The 16,451-nt window shown below is 35.8% G+C and overlaps 1 protein-coding gene across 1 annotated transcript in view; it reads right to left on the reverse strand.

The window, feature by feature from the left end:
- Nucleotides 1-16,451, reverse strand: part of LOC115126346 (filamin A-interacting protein 1-like) — a 105,795-nt gene that overhangs the window by 45,950 nt on the left and 43,394 nt on the right. The window lies entirely within an intron of this gene.

Here is a 16,451-nt window from a genome sequence, read left to right on the forward strand (position 1 = left end):
AACATTTGAGCTGTTCAAACAGACAAAGGGCACAGCTGGGATCCAGGTCGACAAGGAGCTGGTTACGCAACACCTCTAAAGAGTTCAACCCGGGTCATTGTCTTGGGCTGTCCCCATAGGAGAACCCTTTGAAGAACCCTTTTTGGTTCCAGGTAGAACCCTTTTGGGTTCCATGAAGAACCATTTCCACAGAGAGTTCTACATGGAACCAAAAAGGGTTCTCCTATGGGGACAGCCGAAGAACCCTTTTTTCTAAGTGTGTACTGCCAAAGTGCCAAACCTGCGATTGCAGTGTTCAGTGAGTGTATAATAATATCTAACAATCTCTTTGATTGACTGTCATGAGAGCTCAGATATGCCCCAGTGTTCTCTGCTGTGCTGTGTGTGTTTGTGTGAGACTGAAATAGAGCTGGCTGGAATGGAGCGTCTGGCATGTCTCCATATCAACTCTGGCTGTTGTTCGCTCACTTCCCTGACAAACCTGTGTGTTTTGAGAGTAAACATTGCCGAGGGCCCACGCTACTGGTCAGTGTTGGGTTTGACAGTCACACAGGCTGTCCTGTTCCATGACTGTAATGGTTGGACGTAGGAGTGCTGGGAAACCTATAATGTGAGAGAACTATACTTCTGTTTAGAACCTCTCACTGGGAGAATCTAGGGTTCCAATCCTAGGCTGGATCACTCCCTTTGGCACATCTATACTGGCTTTGTACACTACTTTCAGAGAAACGTTGGTAACACTTTATTTTTAGAGCCTACTTTCCTTTGGAAGCTCTCACCTATTTCACTCCCTCCAGATCATGTTATAGTCCAACAATAAAGTAAACAAAAACTAACAAGAATGTGCAAAGAAAGACTTTTGCTGGTAAGTACCAGTTATTAGAGCAAGACAAATGAAAGCACGGTTTGAGATGATGATGTTTTTGGAATTATCTCTGAACTTCTCAGAAGAGCACAAACAAAAACACCAGTTATTGAACTGCTGATGTCGTCTATGTATGAACTGTGAACATGGTTTTTACTGTTGTGATGTAGTCTATGTATGAACTGTGAACATGGTTTTTACTGTTGTGATGTAGTCTATGTATGAACTGTGAACATGGTTTTTACTGTTGCTGATGTAGTCTATGTATGAACTGTGAACATGATTTTTACTGTTATGATGTAGTCTATGTATGAACTGTGAACATGGTTTTTACTGTTGTGATGTAGTCTATGTATGAACTGTGAACATGGTTTTTACTGTTGTGATGTAGTCTATGTATGAACTGTGAACATGGTTTTTACTGTTGTGATGTAGTCTATGTATGAACATGGTTTTTACTGTTGTGATGTAGTCTATGTATGAACATGGTTTTTACTGTTGTGATGTAGTCTATGTATGAACTGTGAACATGGTTTTTACTGTTGCTGATGTAGTCTATGTATGAACTGTGAACATGGTTTTTACTGTTGTGATGTAGTCTATGTATGAACTGTGAACATGGTTTTTACTGTTGTGATGTAGTCTATGTATGAACTGTGAACATGGTTTTTACTGTTGTGATGTAGTCTATGTATGAACTGTGAACATGGTTTTTACTGTTGTGATGTAGTCTATGTATGAACTGTGAACATGGTTTTTACTGTTGTGATGTAGTCTATGTATGAACTGTGAACATGGTTTTTACTGTTGTGATGTAGTCTATGTATGAACTGTGAACATGGTTTTTACTGTTGTGATGTAGTCTATGTATGAACTGTGAACATGGTTTTTACTGTTGTGATGTAGTCTGAACATGGTTTTTACTGTTGTGAACTGTATGAACTGTGAACATGGTTTTTACTGTTGTGATGTAGTCTATGTATGAACTGTGAACATGGTTTTTACTGTTGTGATGTAGTCTATGTATGAACTGTGAACATGGTTTTTACTGTTGTGATGTAGTCTATGTATGAACTGTGAACATGGTTTTTACTGTTGTGATGTGAACATGGTTTCTATGTGATGTAGTCTATGTATGAACTGTGAACATGGTTTTTACTGTTGTGATGTAGTCTATGTATGAACTGTGAACATGGTTTTTACTGTTGTGATGTAGTCTATGTATGAACTGTGAACATGGTTTTTACTGTTGTGATGTAGTCTATGTATGAACTGTGAACATGGTTTTTACTGTTGTGATGTAGTCTATGTATGAACTGTGAACATGGTTTTTACTGTTGTGATGTAGTCTATGTATGAACTGTGAACATGGTTTTTACTGTTGTGATGTAGTCTATGTATGAACTGTGAACATGGTTTTTACTGTTGTGATGTAGTCTATGTATGAACTGTGAACATGGTTTTTACTGTTGTGATGTAGTCTATGTATGAACTGTGAACATGGTTTTTACTGTTGTGATGTAGTCTATGTATGAACTGTGAACATGTTTTTTTCCTGGTTTGATGTAGTCTATGTATGAACTGTGAACATGGTTTTTACTGTTGTGATGTAGTCTATGTATGAACTGTGAACATGGTTTTTACTGTTGTGATGTAGTCTATGTATGAACTCTGAACATGGTTTTTACTGTTGTGATGTAGTCTATGTATGAACTGTGAACATGGTTTTTACTGGTTTGATGTAGTCTATGTATGAACTGTGAACATGGTTTTTACTGTTGTGATGTAGTCTATGTATGAACTGTGAACATGGTTTTTACTGTTGTGATGTAGTCTATGTATGAACTGTGAACATGGTTTTTACTGTTGTGATGTAGTCTATGTATGAACTGTGAACATGGTTTTTACTGTTTGATGTAGTCTATGTGAACTGTGAACATGGTTTTTACTGTTGTGATGTTGTGATGGTGATGTAGTCTATGTATGAACTGTGAACATGGTTTTTACTGTTGTGATGTAGTCTATGTATGAACTGTGAACATGGTTTTTACTGTTGTGATGTAGTCTATGTATGAACTCTGAACATGGTTTTTACTGTTGTGATGTAGTCTATGTATGAACTGTGAACATGGTTTTTACTGTTGTGATGTAGTCTATGTATGAACTGTGAACATGGTTTTACTGTTGTGATGTAGTCTATGTATGAACTGTGAACATGGTTTTTACTGTGAACATGGAACATTTTTACTGTTGTGATGTAGTCTATGTATGAACTGTGAACATGGTTTTTACTGTTGTGATGTAGTCTATGTATGAACTGTGAACATGGTTTTTACTGTTGTGATGTAGTCTATGTATGAACTGTGAACATGGTTTTTACTGTTGTGATGTAGTCTATGTATGAACTGTGAACATGGTTTTTACTTTTACTGTTGTGATGTAGTCTATGTATGAATGAACATGGTTTTTACTGTTGTGATGTAGTCTATGTATGAACTGTGAACATGGTTTTTACTGTTGTGATGTAGTCTATGTATGAACTGTGAACATGGTTTTTACTGTTGTGATGTAGTCTATGTATGAACTGTGAACATGGTTTTTACTGTTGTGATGTAGTCTATGTATGAACTGTGAACATGGTTTTTACTGTTGTGATGTAGTCTATGTATGAACTGTGAACATGGTTTTTACTGTTGTGATGTAGTCTATGTGAATGAACTGTGAACATGGTTTTTTACTGTTGTGATGTAGTCTATGTATGAACTGTGAACATGGTTTTTACTGTTGTGATGTAGTCTATGTATGAACTGTGAACATGGTTTTTACTGTTGTGATGTAGTCTATGTATGAACTCTGAACATGGTTTTTACTGTTGTGATGTAGTCTATGTATGAACTGTGAACATGGTTTTTACTGTTGTGATGTAGTCTATGTATGAACTGTGAACATGGTTTTTACTGTTGTGATGTAGTCTATGTATGAACTGTGAACATGGTTTTTACTGTTGTGATGTAGTCTATGTATGAACTGAACATGGTTTTTACTGTTGTGATGTAGTCTATGTATGAACTGTGAACATGGTTTTTACTGGTTGTGATGTAGTCTATGTATGAACTGTGAACATGGTTTTTACTGTTGTGATGTAGTCTATGTATGAACTGTGAACATGGTTTTTACTGTTGTGATGTAGTCTATGTATGAACTGTGAATGGTTTTTACTGTTGTGATGGTCTATTTTTGAACATGGTTTTTACTGTTGTGATGTAGTCTATGTATGAACTGTGAACATGGTTTTTACTGTTGTGATGTAGTCTATGTATGAACTGTGAACATGGTTTTTACTGTTGTGATGTAGTCTATGTATGAACTGTGAACATGGTTTTTACTGTTGTGATGTAGTCTATGTATGAACTGTGAACATGGTTTTTACTGTTGTGATGTTTTTTCTGAACATGGTTTTTACTGTTGTGATGTAGTCTATGTATGAACTGTGAACATGGTTTTTACTGTTGTGATGTAGTCTATGTATGAACTGTGAACATGGTTTTTACTGTTGTGATGTAGTCTATGTATGAACTGTGAACATGGTTTTTACTGTTGTGATGTAGTACTGTTGTGATGAACTCTGAACATGGTTTTTACTGTTGTGATGTAGTCTATGTATGAACTGTGAACATGGTTTTTACTGTTGTGATGTAGTCTATGTATGAACTCTGAACATGGTTTTTACTGTTGTGATGTAGTCTATGTATGAACTGTGAACATGGTTTTGAACATGGTTTTACTGTTGTGATGTAGTCTATGTATGAACTGTGAACATGGTTTTTACTGTTGTGATGTAGTCTATGTATGAACTGTGAACATGGTTTTTACTGTTGTGATGTAGTCTATGTATGAACTGTGAACATGGTTTTTACTGTTGTGATGTAGTCTATGTATGAACTGTGAACATGGTTTTTACTGTTGTGATGTAGTCTATGTATGAACTCTGAACATGTTTTTTACTGTTGTGATGTAGTCTATGTATGAACTGTGAACATGGTTTTTACTGTTGCTGATGTAGTCTATGTATGAACTGTGAACATGGTTTTTACTGTTGTGATGTAGTCTATGTATGAACTGTGAACATGGTTTTTACTGTTGTGATGTAGTCTATGTATGAACTGTGAACATGGTTTTTACTGTTGTGATGTAGTCTATGTATGAACTGTGAACATGGTTTTTACTGTTGTGATGTAGTCTATGTATGAACTGGGAACATGGTTTTTACTGTTGTGATGTAGTCTATGTATGAACTCTGAACATGGTTTTTACTGTTGTGATGTAGTCTATGTATGAACTGTGAACATGGTTTTTACTGTTGTGATGTAGTCTATGTATGAACATGGTTTTTACTGTTGTGATGTAGTCTATGTATGAACATGGTTTTTACTGTTGTGATGTAGTCTATGTATGAACTGTGAACATGGTTTTTACTGTTGCTGATGTAGTCTATGTATGAACTGTGAACATGGTTTTTACTGTTGCTGATGTAGTCTATGTATGAACTGTGAACATGGTTTTTACTGTTGTGATGTAGTCTATGTATGAACTGTGAACATGGTTTTTACTGTTGTGATGTAGTCTATGTATGAACTGTGAACATGGTTTTTACTGTTGTGATGTAGTCTATGTATGAACTGTGAACATGGTTTTTACTGTTGTGATGTAGTCTATGTATGAACTGTGAACATGGTTTTTACTGTTGTGATGTAGTCTATGTATGAACTGTGAACATGGTTTTTACTGTTGTGATGTAGTCTATGTATGAACTGTGAACATGGTTTTTACTGTTGTGATGTAGTCTATGTATGAACTCTGAACATGTTTTTTACTGTTGTGATGTAGTCTATGTATGAACTGTGAACATGGTTTTTACTGTTGCTGATGTAGTCTATGTATGAACTGTGAACATGGTTTTTACTGTTGTGATGTAGTCTATGTATGAACTGTGAACATGGTTTTTACTGTTGTGATGTAGTCTATGTATGAACTGTGAACATGGTTTTTACTGTTGTGATGTAGTCTATGTATGAACTGTGAACATGGTTTTTACTGTTGTGATGTAGTCTATGTATGAACTGGGAACATGGTTTTTACTGTTGTGATGTAGTCTATGTATGAACTCTGAACATGGTTTTTACTGTTGTGATGTAGTCTATGTATGAACTGTGAACATGGTTTTTACTGTTGTGATGTAGTCTATGTATGAACTGTGAACATGGTTTTTACTGTTGTGATGTAGTCTATGTATGAACATGGTTTTTACTGTTGTGATGTAGTCTATGTATGAACATGGTTTTTACTGTTGTGATGTAGTCTATGTATGAACTGTGAACATGGTTTTTACTGTTGTGATGTAGTCTATGTATGAACTGTGAACATGGTTTTTACTGTTGCTGATGTAGTCTATGTATGAACTGTGAACATGGTTTTTACTGTTGTGATGTAGTCTATGTATGAACTGTGAACATGGTTTTTACTGTTGTGATGTAGTCTATGTATGAACTGTGAACATGGTTTTTACTGTTGTGATGTAGTCTATGTATGAACTGTGAACATGGTTTTTACTGTTGTGATGTAGTCTATGTAAGAACTCTGAACATGGTTTTTACTGTTGTGATGTAGTCTATGTATGAACTGTGAACATGGTTTGAACATGGTCTTTTGAACTGTGAACTGGTTTTACTGTTTGATGTAGTCTATGTATGAACTGTGAACATGGTTTTTACTGTTGTGATGTAGTCTATGTATGAACTGTGAACATGGTTTTTACTGTTGCTGATGTAGTCTATGTATGAACTGTGAACATGGTTTTTACTGTTGTGATGTAGTCTATGTATGAACTGTGAACATGGTTTTTACTGTTGTGATGTAGTCTATGTATGAACTGTGAACATGGTTTTTACTGTTGTGATGTAGTCTATGTATGAACTGTGAACATGGTTTTTACTGATGTAGTCTATGATGAAGTGAACATGGTTTTTACTGTTGTGATGAACTATGTATGAACATGGTTTTTACTGTTGTGATGTAGTCTATGTATGAACTGTGAACATGGTTTTTACTGTTGTGATGTAGTCTATGTATGAACTGTGAACATGGTTTTTACTGTTGTGATGTAGTCTATGTATGAACTGTGAACATGGTTTTTACTGTTGTGATGTAGTCTATGTATGAACTGTGAACATGGTTTTTACTGTTGTGATGTAGTCTATGTATGAACTGTGAACATGGTTTTTACTGTTGTGATGTAGTCTATGTATGAACTGTGAACATGGTTTTTACTGTTGTGATGTAGTCTATGTATGAACTGTGAACATGGTTTTTACTGTTGTGATGTAGTCTATGTATGAACATGGTTTTTACTGTTGTGATGTAGTCTATGTATGAACTGTGAACATGGTTTTTACTGTTGTGATGTAGTCTATGTATGAACTGTGAACATGGTTTTTACTGTTGTGATGTAGTCTATGTATGAACTGTGAACATGGTTTTTACTGTTGTGATGTAGTCTATGTATGAACTGTGAACATGGTTTTTACTGTTGTGATGTAGTCTATGTATGAACTGTGAACATGGTTTTTACTGTTGTGATGTAGTCTATGTATGAACTGTGAACATGGTTTTTACTGTTGTGATGTAGTCTATGTATGAACTGTGAACATGGTTTTTACTGTTGTGATGTAGTCTATGTAAGAACTCTGAACATGGTTTTTACTGTTGTGATGTAGTCTATGTATGAACTGTGAACATGGTTTTTTCCTGGTTTGATGTAGTCTATGTATGAACTGTGAACATGGTTTTTACTGTTGTGATGTAGTCTATGTATGAACTGTGAACATGGTTTTTACTGTTGTGATGTGAACATGGTTTTTCTATGTGATGAACTCTGAACATGGTTTTTACTGTTGTGATGTAGTCTATGTATGAACTGTGAACATGGTTTTTACTGGTTGTGAAGTAGTCTATGTATGAACTGTGAACATGGTTTTTACTGTTGTGATGTAGTCTATGTATGAACTGTGAACATGGTTTTTACTGTTGTTTTACTGTTGTGATGTAGTCTATGTATGAACTGTGAACATGGTTTTTACTGTTGTGATGTAGTCTATGTATGAATGAACATGGTTTTTACTGTTGTGATGTAGTCTATGTATGAACTGTGAACATGGTTTTTACTGTTGTGATGTAGTCTATGTATGAACTGTGAACATGGTTTTTACTGTTGTGATGTAGTCTATGTATGAACTGTGAACATGGTTTTTACTGTTGTGATGTAGTCTATGTATGAACTGTGAACATGGTTTTTACTGTTGTGATGTAGTCTATGTATGAACTGTGAACATGGTTTTTACTGTTGTGATGTAGTCTATGTATGAACTGTGAACATGGTTTTTACTGTTGTGATGTAGTCTATGTATGAACTGTGAACATGGTTTTTACTGTTGTGATGTAGTCTATGTATGAACTGTGAACATGGTTTTTACTGTTGTGATGTACTGTTGTGATGTAGTCTATGTAGTCTATGTATGAACTGTGAACATGGTTTTTTTTCCTGGTTTGATGTAGTCTATGTATGAACTGTGAACATGTTTTTACTGTTGTGATGTAGTCTATGTATGAACTGTGAACATGGTTTTTACTGTTGTGATGTAGTCTATGTATGAACTGTGAACATGGTTTTTACTGTTGTGATGTAGTCTATGTATGAACTGTGAACATGGTTTTTACTGTTGTGATGTAGTCTATGTATGAACTGTGAACATGGTTTTTACTGTTGTGATGTAGTCTATGTATGAACTGTGAACATGGTTTTTACTGTTGTGATGTAGTCTATGTAAGAACTCTGAACATGGTTTTTACTGTTGTGATGTAGTCTATGTATGAACAACTGTTGTGAACTATGTATGAATGGAACATTTTTCCTGGTTGTGATGTAGTCTATGTATGAACTGTGAACATGATTTTTACTGTTGTGATGTAATCTATGTATGAACTGTGAACATGGTTTTTACTGTTGTGATGTAGTCTATGTATGAACTGTGAACATGGTTTTTACTGTTGTGATGTAGTCTATGTATGAACTGTGAACATGGTTTTTACTGTTGTGATGTAGTCTATGTATGAACTGTGAACATGGTTTTTACTGTTGTGATGTAGTCTATGTATGAACTGTGAACATGGTTTTTACTGTTGTGATGTAGTCTATGTATGAACTGTGAACATGGTTTTTACTGTTGTGATGTAGTCTATGTATGAACTCTGAACATGGTTTTTACTGTTGTGATGTAGTCTATGTATGAACTGTGAACATGGTTTTTTCCTGGTTTGATGTAGTCTATGTATGAACTGTGAACATGGTTTTTACTGTTGTGATGTAGTCTATGTATGAACTGTGAACATGGTTTTTACTGTTGTGATGTAGTCTATGTATGAACTGTGAACATGGTTTTTACTGTTGTGATGTAGTCTATGTATGAACTCTGAACATGGTTTTTACTGTTGTGATGTAGTCTATGTATGAACTGTGAACATGGTTTTTACTGTTGTGATGTAGTCTATGTATGAACTGTGAACATGGTTTTTACTGTTGTGATGTATGGTTTTTCTGTTGTGATGTATGTATGAACTGTGAACATGTTTTTTTCCTGGTTTGATGTAGTCTATGTATGAACTGTGAACATGGTTTTTACTGTTGTGATGTAGTCTATGTATGAACTGTGAACATGGTTTTTACTGTTGTGATGTAGTCTATGTATGAACTGTGAACATGGTTTTTACTGTTGTGATGTAGTCTATGTATGAACTCTGAACATGGTTTTTACTGTTGTGATGTAGTCTATGTATGAACTGTGAACATGGTTTTTACTGTTGTGATGTAGTCTATGTATGAACTCTGAACATGGTTTTTACTGTTGTGATGTAGTCTATGTATGAACTGTGAACATGGTTTTTACTGTTGTGATGTAGTCTATGTATGAACTGTGAACATGGTTTTTACTGTTGTGATGTAGTCTATGTATGAACTGTGAACATGGTTTTTACTGTTGTGATGTAGTCTATGTATGAACTGTGAACATGGTTTTTACTGTTGTGATGTAGTCTATGTATGAACTGTGAACATGGTTTTTACTGTTGTGATGTAGTCTATGTATGAACTGTGAACATGGTTTTTACTGTTGTGATGTAGTCTATGTATGAACTCTGAACATGTTTTTTACTGTTGTGATGTAGTCTATGTATGAACTGTGAACATGGTTTTTACTGTTGCTGATGTAGTCTATGTATGAACTGTGAACATGGTTTTTACTGTTGTGATGTAGTCTATGTATGAACTGTGAACATGGTTTTTACTGTTGTGATGTAGTCTATGTATGAACTGTGAACATGGTTTTTACTGTTGTGATGTAGTCTATGTATGAACTGTGAACATGGTTTTTACTGTTGTGATGTAGTCTATGTATGAACTGGGAACATGGTTTTTACTGTTGTGATGTAGTCTATGTATGAACTCTGAACATGGTTTTTACTGTTGTGATGTAGTCTATGTATGAACTGTGAACATGGTTTTTACTGTTGTGATGTAGTCTATGTATGAACATGGTTTTTACTGTTGTGATGTAGTCTATGTATGAACATGGTTTTTACTGTTGTGATGTAGTCTATGTATGAACTGTGAACATGGTTTTTACTGTTGCTGATGTAGTCTATGTATGAACTGTGAACATGGTTTTTACTGTTGCTGATGTAGTCTATGTATGAACTGTGAACATGGTTTTTACTGTTGTGATGTAGTCTATGTATGAACTGTGAACATGGTTTTTACTGTTGTGATGTAGTCTATGTATGAACTGTGAACATGGTTTTTACTGTTGTGATGTAGTCTATGTATGAACTGTGAACATGGTTTTTACTGTTGTGATGTAGTCTATGTAAGAACTCTGAACATGGTTTTTACTGTTGTGATGTAGTCTATGTATGAACTGTGAACATGGTTTTTTCCTGGTTTGATGTAGTCTATGTATGAACTGTGAACATGGTTTTTACTGTTGTGATGTAGTCTATGTATGAACTGTGAACATGGTTTTTACTGTTGTGATGTAGTCTATGTAAGAACTCTGAACATGGTTTTTACTGTTGTGATGTAGTCTATGTATGAACTGTGAACATGGTTTTTTCCTGGTTTGAAGTAGTCTATGTATGAACTGTGAACATGGTTTTTACTGTTGTGATGTAGTCTATGTATGAACTGTGAACATGGTTTTTACTGTTGCTGATGTAGTCTATGTATGAACGGTGAACATGGTTTTTACTGTTGTGATGTAGTCTATGTATGAACATGGTTTTTACTGTTGTGATGTAGTCTATGTATGAACTGTGAACATGGTTTTTACTGTTGTGATGTAGTCTATGTATGAACTGTGAACATGGTTTTTACTGTTGTGATGTAGTCTATGTATGAACTGTGAACATGGTTTTTACTGTTGTGATGTAGTCTATGTATGAACTGTGAACATGGTTTTTACTGTTGTGATGTAGTCTATGTATGAACTGTGAACATGGTTTTTACTGTTTGTGGTTTTTACTGTGTGATGTAGTCTATGTATGAACTGTGAACATGTTTTTTCCTGGTTTGATGTAGTCTATGTATGAACTGTGAACATGGTTTTTACTGTTGTGATGTAGTCTATGTATGAACTGTGAACATGGTTTTTACTGTTGTGATGTAGTCTATGTATGAACTGTGAACATGGTTTTTACTGTTGTGATGTAGTCTATGTATGAACTCTGAACATGGTTTTTACTGTTGTGATGTAGTCTATGTGAATGAACTGTGAACATGGTTTTTACTGTTGTGATGTAGTCTATGTATGAACTGTGAACATGGTTTTTACTGTTGTGATGTAGTCTATGTATGAACTGTGAACATGGTTTTTACTGTTGTGATGTAGTCTATGTATGAACTGTGAACATGGTTTTTACTGTTGTGATGTAGTCTATGTATGAACTGTGAACATGGTTTTTACTGTTGTGATGTAGTCTATGTATGAACTGTGAACATGGTTTTTACTGTTGTGATGTAGTCTATGTATGAACTGTGAACATGGTTTTTACTGTTGTGATGTAGTCTATGTATGAACTGTGAACATGGTTTTTACTGTTGTGATGTAGTCTATGTATGAACTGTGAACATGGTTTTTACTGTTGCTGATGTAGTCTATGTATGAACTGTGAACATGGTTTTTACTGTTGTGATGTAGTCTATGTATGAACTGTGAACATGGTTTTTACTGTTGTGATGTAGTCTATGTATGAACTGTGAACATGGTTTTTACTGTTGTGATGTAGTCTATGTATGAACTGTGAACATGGTTTTTACTGTTGTGATGTAGTCTATGTATGAACTGTGAACATGGTTTTTACTGTTGTGATGTAGTCTATGTATGAACTCTGAACATGGTTTTTACTGTTGTGATGTAGTCTATGTATGAACTGTGAACATGGTTTTTTCCTGGTTTGATGTAGTCTATGTATGAACTGTGAACATGGTTTTTACTGTTGTGATGTAGTCTATGTATGAACTGTGAACATGGTTTTTACTGTTGTGATGTAGTCTATGTATGAACTCTGAACATGGTTTTTACTGTTGTGATGTAGTCTATGTATGAACTGTGAACATGGTTTTTACTGTTGTGATGTAGTCTATGTATGAACTGTGAACATGGTTTTTACTGTTGTGATGTAGTCTATGTATGAACTGTGAACATGGTTTTTACTGTTGTGATGTAGTCTATGTATGAACTGTGAACATGGTTTTTACTGTTGTCATGTAGTCTATGTATGAACTGTGAACATGGTTTTTACTGTTGTGATGTAGTCTATGTATGAACTGTGAACATGGTTTTTACTGTTGTGATGTAGTCTATGTATGAACTCTGAACATGGTTTTTACTGTTGTCATGTAGTCTATGTATGAACTGGGAACATGGTTTTTACTGTTGTGATGTAGTCTATGTATGAGCTCTGAACATGGTTTTTACTGTTGTGATGTAGTCTATGTATGAACTGTGAACATGGTTTTTTCCTGGTTTGATGTAGTCTATGTATGAACTGTGAACATGGTTTTTACTGTTGTGATGTAGTCTATGTATGAACTGTGAACATGGTTTTTACTGTTGTGATGTAGTCTATGTATGAACTCTGAACATGGTTTTTACTGTTGTGATGTAGTCTATGTATGAACTCTATGTATGAACTGAACATGGTTTTTACTGTTGTGATGTAGTCTATGTATGAACTGTGAACATGGTTTTTACTGTTGTGATGTAGTCTATGTATGAACTGGGAACATGGTTTTTACTGTTGTGATGTAGTCTATGAACTGTGACAATGTTTTTTCCTGGTTTGAACTCTGAACATGGTTTTTACTGTTGTGATGTAGTCTATGTATGAACTGTGAACATGGTTTTTACTGTTGCTGATGTAGTCTATGTATGAACTGTGAACATTGTTTTTACTGTTGTGATGTAGTCTATGTATGAACTGTGAACATGGTTTTTAATGTTGTGATGTAGTCTATGTATGAACTGTGAACATGGTTTTTACTGTTGTGATGTAGTCTATGTATGAACTGTGAACATGGTTTTTACTGTTGTGATGTAGTCTATGTATGAACTGTGAACATGGTTTTTACTGTTGTGATGTAGTCTATGTATGAACTGTGAACATGGTTTTTACTGTTGTGATGTAGTCTATGTATGAACTGTGCACATGGTTTTTACTGTTGGGATGTAGTCTATGTATGAACTGTGAACATGGTTTTTAATGTTGTGATGTAGTCTATGTATGAACTGTGAACATGGATTTTAATGTTGCTGATGTAGTCTATGTATGAACTGTGAACATGGATTTTAATGTTGCTGATGTAGTCTATGTATGAACTGTGAACATGGTTTTTTACTGTTGTGATGTAGTCTATGTATGAACTGTGAACATGGTTTTTACTGTTGTGATGTAGTCTATGTATGAACATGGTTTTTACTGTTGTGATGTAGTCTATGTATGAACTGTGAACATGGTTTTTACTGTTGTGATGTAGTCTATGTATGAACATGGTTTTTACTGTTGTGATGTAGTCTATGTATGAACTGTGAACATGGTTTTTACTGTTGCTGCGTACGCTAGGTACGAAACCACAAACATAGTTTGTCGATGAGCATACTTTGTTTTGCTGCCTGTCAGCTTGGCCAAGGTGAGAAGAGGAATCTGCCAGAACACAATTAGTTAGTCACCATATGAGGTAAGAGTCCTTGCATGGCCTCTTCAACTGCTAATGATGATGAGGTGCACCACAATGGTATTATTTTACCAGAACATTCCCTCCTCCATAGTGTTCTGAACAGCAAACAACAATCTTCACGTCAAGTATAATACTGGGGAGAGTTCATAACGATACATTCTGTAACATTGAAATGACCACTGAACAGATTCCCAATCCCCAGAATGTACCTTTAAAGTCAACTCACCTACAATTGTATAAGGAAGGTGATTGTTATGAAATACTGATACACTACAGTAAACCCAATGAGCAAAACTGGTTGAATCAATGTTGTTTCCACGTCATTTCAACCAAAAACGTCTATGCAATAACGTTGAATCAACGTGGAAAACTGATTGGATTTCAACGTCAGGGTATTTCGTCTTCTTTTTGTTTACCCACCTTTCAACCTAAATCCAACGATATGGTGAAATGTTTTGTTTAACAAATTAGTTGACAACTCAACCCAATGTAAATCAAATCTCCATGTTGAACTGACGTCTGTGGCCAGTGGGAACACTGAAGAAAGCACAATGCCATGACAGTCTTCTCCCCCTCCATGTAGTAAACTGACCAGACTAGTTTGACATTCATACTCTGTGACACTATGAATGAAAGAGTTTGTAACGTGTGTGAATCTGCCCAGAGAGATTACATTTAATCATGATTTGTTCTCCTACTAATCTGGCCAGCTGAACATCACACAGGGTAAGTCCCAAATGGCCCAGTACTAACAACATAGTGCACTACCTTTGACCAGAGCCCAATAGGCCCCGGTCAAAAGTAGTGCAAAGCATAGGGAATAGGTTACAATTTGGGAAGCAAACACAATCATTGTGTCAAACCGGCTCAGGCCCTTTCACATCTCATTGTCTCAGTCTTCTACAGGTCCACAATAGGAGTAGGATCACAGCCAAAAGGTGATGTAATGATAAACAGCACTTCATACTGTTTGCAGAGGATTAGCTATTGCTCTGGCAGAGAGGATATTACCATATGCACGTAACATATCTGTAACATACGTGTAACACAGTCATCATTCCTCATCATTCCTCAACACAGACTTAGTCTAAAACAGACTAGAAAATCATTTGACAAGTATCCTGACATGCTGATGAGATTGTTACTAGAGTAATGACCTAGGAAGAGTCCTGTGAGTTTGGGGGGGATGTGAGATTGGGTTTATAAGGCCGCACTGTGCCCTCGGCTTGATGAGGTCACAGACCTGGCAGAACTAGACTCAGGCTCTCTCTTACTGAATGGAAACAAAGTTTGTCAAAGGCGCCTGACCTTTACATTGATGACTTGCCTGCCTCTCACTCTCTCTCTGACATCCTTAATCATCCAAAGTTTTTTCTTTTTCTCTCTCTCTCGACAGGAGCTGCTGCTTGTAATTCAGACTGTAGTCTGCTCTTACATACGGTTGAAGTCAGATGTTTACATACACTTTACACAGGTTGGAGTCTCGTTTTTCAACCACTCCACAAATTTATTGTAAACAAACTATAGCTTTGGCAAGTCGGTTAGGACATCTACTTTGTGCATGACACAAGTAATTTTTCCAACAATAGTTTACAGACAGATTATTTCACTTATAATTCACTGTATCATAATTCCAGTGTGTCAGAAGTTTACATACACTAAGTTGACTGTGCCTTTAAAGAGCTTGGAAAATTCCAGGAAATTATGTCATGGCTTTAGGAGCTTCTGATAGGTTAATTGACATAATTTGAGTCAATTGGAGGTGTACCCGTGGATGTATTTCAAGGCCTACCTTCAAACTCAGTGCCTCTTTGCTTGACATCATTGGAAAATCAAAAGAAATCAAGACCAAGACCTCAGAAAATTGTAGACCTCCACAAGTCTGGTTCATCCTTGGGAGCAATTTCCAAACGCCTGAAGGTATCACATTCATCTGTACAAACAATAGTACGTAAGTATAAACACCATGGGACCACGTAGCTGTCATACCGCTCAGGAAGGAGACAAGTAACTTCAGTTAGTGCTAAATACGGCTGCTAGAATCCTGACTAGAACCAAAAAATTTGATCATATTACTCCAGTGCTAGCCTCCCTACAATGGCTTCCTGTCAAGGCAAGGGCTGATTTCAAGGTTTTACTGCTAACCTACAAAACATTACATGGGCTTGCTCCTACCTATCTCTCTGATTTGGTCCTGCCGTACATACCTACACGTACGCTACGGTCACAAGACGCAGGCCTCCT

The sequence above is a fragment of the Oncorhynchus nerka genome, linkage group LG5 (assembly GCF_034236695.1).
Source record: "Oncorhynchus nerka isolate Pitt River linkage group LG5, Oner_Uvic_2.0, whole genome shotgun sequence".
NCBI lineage: Eukaryota > Metazoa > Chordata > Actinopteri > Salmoniformes > Salmonidae > Oncorhynchus > Oncorhynchus nerka.